Source organism: Ranitomeya imitator, chromosome 4 (assembly GCF_032444005.1).
Source record: "Ranitomeya imitator isolate aRanImi1 chromosome 4, aRanImi1.pri, whole genome shotgun sequence".
In the NCBI taxonomy this organism is placed as follows: domain Eukaryota; kingdom Metazoa; phylum Chordata; class Amphibia; order Anura; family Dendrobatidae; genus Ranitomeya; species Ranitomeya imitator.
The window spans coordinates 701,716,536-701,722,535 of NC_091285.1; positions in this window are offsets into that span (position 1 = coordinate 701,716,536).

Sequence of the window (6,000 nt, forward strand, 5' to 3'; positions counted from 1 at the left end):
GTATATTGGCCAGCCACTTAGTATATTGCCCAGTGATGTAGTATATTGCCCAGCCACGTAGTATATTGCCCAGTCGCGTAGTATATTGCCCAGCCACGAAGTATATTGCCCAGTCAGGTAGTATATTGCCCAGTCACGCAGTATATTGCCCAGTCACATAGTATATTGCCCAGTGACATAGTATATTGCCCAGTCACGTAGTATATTGCCCAGTCACGTAGTATATTGCCCAGCCACGTAGTATATTGCCCAGTCACGTAGTATATTGCCCAGTGATGTAGTATATTGGCCAGCCACTTAGTATATTGCCCAGTGATGTAGTATATTGCCCAGCTACGTAGTATATTGCGCAGCCACATAGTATATTGCCCAGTCACATAGTACATTGCCCAGTGACGTAGTATATTGGCCAGCCACGTAGTATATTGCCCAGTCACGTAGTATATTGCCCAGCGACGTAGTATATTGCCCAGCCACGTAGTATATTGCCCAGCCACGTAGTATATTGCCCAGCCACATAGTATATTGCACAGCGACGTAGTATATTGCCCAGTCACGTAGTATATTGGCCAGCCACGTAGTATATTGCCCAGTCACGTAGTATATTGCCCAGCCATGTAGTATATTGCCCAGTGACGTAGTATATTGGCCAGCCACGTAGTATATTGCCGAGCCACATAGTATATTGCACAGCGATGTAGTATATTGCCCAGTCACATAGTATATTGCACAGCGATGTAGTATATTGCCCAGTCACGTAGTATATTGGCCAGCCACGTAGTATATTGCCCAGTCACGTAGTATATTGCCCAGCCATGTAGTATATTGCCCAGTGATGTAGTATATTGGCCAGCCACGTAGTATATTGCCGAGCCACGTAGTATATTGCACAGCGACGTAGTATATTGCCCAGTGACGTAGTATATTGGCCAGCCACATAGTATATTGCCGAGCCACATAGTATATTGCACAGCAACGTAGTATATTGCCCAGTCACGTAGTATAATGCGCAGCCACATAGTATATTGCCCAGTCACGTAGAATATTGCCCAGCCACATAGTATATTGCCCAGTCACGTAGTAGATTGCCCAGCCATGTAGTATATTGCCCAGTGACGTAGTATATTTGCCAGCCACGTAGTATATTGCCGAGCCACATAGTATATTGCCCAGTCACGTAGTATATTGCCCAGCGACGTAGTATATTGCCCAGCCACGTAGTATATTGCCCAGCCACGTAGTATATTGCCCAGCCACATAGTATATTGCACAGCAACGTAGTATATTGCCCAGTCACGTAGTATATTGGCCAGCCACATAGTATATTGCCCAGTCACGTAGTATATTGCCCAGCCATGTAGTATATTGCCCAGTGACGTAGTATATTGGCCAGCCACGTAGTATATTGCCGAGCCACATAGTATATTGCACAGCGATGTAGTATATTGCCCAGTCACGTAGTATATTGGCCAGCCACGTAGTATATTGCCGAGCCACGTAGTATATTGCACAGCGACGTAGTATATTGCCCAGTGACGTAGTATATTGGCCAGCCACATAGTATATTGCCGAGCCACATAGTATATTGCACAGCAACGTAGTATGTTGCCCAGTCACGTAGTATAATGCGCAGCCACATAGTATATTGCCCAGTCACGTAGTATATTGCCCAGTCACGTAGAATATTGCCCAGCCACATAGTATATTGCCCAGTCACGTAGTATATTGCCCAGCCATGTAGTATATTGCCCAGCCGCGTAGCATATTGCCCATTCACGTAGAATATTGCTCAGCCACATAGTATATTGCCCAGTCACGTAGTAGATTGCCCAGCCATGTAGTATATTGCCCAGTGACGTAGTATATTTGCCAGCCACGTAGTATATTGCCGAGCCACATAGTATATTGCACAGCGATGTAGTATATTGCCCAGTGACGTAGTATAAAGCACAGCGACGTAGTATATTGCCCAGTGACGTAGTATATTGGCCAGCCACATAGTTTATTGCCCAGTTACATAGTATATTGTCCAGCCATGTAGTATAATGCCCAGTGACGTAGTATATTGGCCAGCCACGTAGTATATTGCCGAGCCACGTAGTATATTGCACAGCGACGTAGTATATTGCCCAGACACGTAGTATATTGGCCAGCCACGTAGTATATTGCCCAGCCATGTAGTATATTGCCCAGTGACGTAGTATATTGGCCAGCCACGTAGTATATTGCCGAGCAACGTAGTATATTGCACAGCAATGTAGTATATTGCCCAGTGACATAGTATAAAGCACAGCGACGTAGTATATTGCCCAGTCACGTAGTATATTGGCCAGACACGTAGTATATTGCCCAGTCACGTAGTATATTGCCCAGCCATGTAGTATATTGCCCAGTGACGTAGTATATTGGCCATCCACGTAGTATATTGCCGAGCCACGTAGTATATTGCACAGCGACATAGTATATTGCCCAGTCATGTAGTATATTGGCCATCCACGTAGTATATTGCCCAGTCACGTAGTATATTGCCTAGCCATGTAGTATATTGCCCAGTGACGTAGTATATTGGCCAGCCACGTAGTATATTTCCGAGCCACGTAGTATATTGCAGAACGACGTAGTATATTGCCCAGTCACATAGTATATTGCACAGCCACGTAGTATATTGCCCAGCCACGTAGTATATTGCCCAGTCACGTAGTATATTGCCCAGTCACATAGTATATTGCCCAGCCACGTAGTATATTGCCCAGTCACATAGTATATTGCCCAGCCACGTAGTATATTGCCCAGTCACATAGTATATTGCGCAGCCACGTAGTATATTGCCCAGCCACATAGTATATTGCCCAGTCACGTAGTATATTGCCCAGCCACATAGTATATTGCGCAGCCACGTAGTATATTGCCCAGCCACGTATTATAGTGCCCAGTCACGTAGTATATTGCCCAGTCACATAGTATATTGCCCAGTCACGTAGTATATTGCCCAGTCACATAGCATATTGCCCACTGACGTAGTATACAGCACAGAGCCACATAGTATATTGCACAGCGACGAAGTATATTGCCCAGTCACATAGTATATTGCGCAGCCACGTAGTATATTGCCCAGCCACGTAGTATATTGCCCAGTCACGTATTATATTGCCCAGCCACGTAGTATATTGCCCAGCCACGTAGTATACTGCTCAGTCACATAGTATAATCCCCAGCCACGTAGTATATTGCCCAGTCACGTATTATATTGCCCAGCCACGTAGTATATTGCCCAGCCATGTAGTATACTGCTCAGTCACATAGTATAATCCCCAGCCACGTAGTATATTGCCCAGTCACGTAGTATTTTGCCCAGTCACGTAGTATATTGCACAGCGACGTAGTATATTGCCCAGTGACGTAGTATATTGGCCAGCCACGTAGTATATTGCCGAGCCACGTAGTATATTGCACAGCGACGTAGTATATTGCCCAGACACGTAGTATATTGGCCAGCCATGTAGTATATTGCCCAGCCATGTAGTATATTGCCCAGTGACGTAGTATATTGGCCAGCCACGTAGTATATTGCCGAGCAACGTAGTATATTGCACAGCAATGTAGTATATTGCCCAGTGACATAGTATAAAGCACAGCGACGTAGTATATTGCCCAGTCACGTAGTATATTGGCCAGCCACGTAGTATATTGCCCAGTCACGTAGTATATTGCCCAGCCATGTAGTATATTGCCCAGTGACGTAGTATATTGGCCATCCACGTAGTATATTGCCGAGCCACGTAGTATATTGCACAGCGACATAGTATATTGCCCAGTCATGTAGTATATTGGCCATCCACGTAGTATATTGCCCAGTCACGTAGTATATTGCCTAGCCATGTAGTATATTGCCCAGTGACGTAGTATATTGGCCAGCCACGTAGTATATTTCCGAGCCACGTAGTATATTGCAGAGTGACGTAGTATATTGCCCAGTCACATAGTATATTGCACAGAAACGTAGTATATTGCCCAGCCACGTAGTATATTGCCCAGTCACGTAGTATATTGCCCAGTCACATAGTATATTGCCCAGCCACGTAGTATATTGCCCAGTCACATAGTATATTGCCCAGTCACGTAGTATATTGCGCAGCCACGTAGTATATTGCCCAGCCACATAGTATATTGCCCAGTCACGTAGTATATTGCCCAGCCACATAGTATATTGCGCAGCCACGTAGTATATTGCCCAGCCACGTAGTATAGTGCCCAGTCACGTAGTATATTGCCCAGTCACATAGTATATTGCCCAGTCACGTAGTATAGTGCCCAGTCACGTAGTATATTGCCCAGTCACGTAGTATATTGCCCAGTCACATAGCATATTGCCCAGTGACGTAGTATACAGCACAGAGCCACATAGTATATTGCACAGCGACGAAGTATATTGCCCAGTCACATAGTATATTGCGCAGCCACGTAGTATATTGCCCAGCCACGTAGTATATTGCCCAGTCACGTATTATATTGTCCAGCCACGTAGTATATTGCCCAGCCACGTAGTATACTGCTCAGTCACATAGTATAATCCCCAGCCACGTAGTATATTGCCCAGTCACGTATTTTGCCCAGTCACGTAGTATATTGCACAGCGACGTAGTATATTGCCCAGTCACGTAGTATGTTGTGCAGCCACGTAGTATATTGCCCAGCCACGTAGTATATTTCCCAGTCACGTAGTATATTGCCCAGCCACGTAGTATATTGCCCAGCCACGTAGTATATTTCCCAGTCACGTAGTATATTGCCCAGCCAAGTAGTATATTGACCAGTCACGTAGTATATTGCCTAGTGACGTAGTATACAGCACAGAGCCATGTAGTATTTTGCCCAGCCACGTAGTATATGGCCCAGTCACGTAGTATATTGCCCAGCCACATAGTATATTGCCCAGCCACGTAGTATATTGCCCAGTCACGTAGTATATTGCGCAGCCACATATTATATTGCCCAGTCATGTAGTATTTTGCCCAGTCACGTAGTGTATTGCACAGCGACGTAGTATATTGCCCAGTTACATAGTATATTGCACAGCCACGTAGTATATTGCCCAGCCACGTAGTATATTGCCCAGTCACGTAGTATATTGCCCAGCCACATAGTATATTGCCCAGTGATGTAGTATACAGCACAAAGCCACATAGTATATTGCCCAGCCACGAAGTATATTGCCCAGCCACGTAGTATACTGCCCAGTCACGTAGTATATTGCCCAGCCACGTAGTATATTGCCCAGCCATGTAGTATATTGCCCAGTCACGTAGTATATTGCCCAGTCACGTAGTATATTGACCAGTGATGTAGTATACAGCACAGAGCCACATAATATATTGCCCAGCCAGGTTGTATATTGCCCAGTCACGTAGTATATTGCCCAGTGACGTAGTATATTTTCCAGTGATGTAGTATATTGCCCAGCCACGTAGTATATTGCCCAGTCACGTAGTATATTGCCCAGCCACGTAGTATATTGCCCAGCCACGTAGTATATTGCCCAGCTATGTAGTATACAGCACAGAGCCACATAGTATATTGCACAGCTATGCAGTATATTGCACAGCGATGCAGTATATTGCACAGCGACGTAGTATACAGCACAGAGCCACGTAGTATTTTGACCAGTCACGTAGTATATTGCCCAGTCACGTAGTATGCGGGCGCCGGGCAGTGACTGCGGGGAGGAAGGAGCGGCCGTTTTCTGACGGACTGTGCCCGTCGCTGATTGGTTGTGGCTTTTTTTCCGCGACCAATCAGCGACTTGGATTTCCTTGACAGACAGAGGCCGTGACCAATGAATATCCGTGACAGACAGACAGAGAAAAGGACAGACGGAAGTGACCCTTAAACAATTATATTGCAGATTGTGTATGTATATATAATGAATGGTTAGCTGGAGATAAAATCTATAGTAACCATATACATGGATAGAAAATAAAAAATTCAAAATCTAGAGAAGTT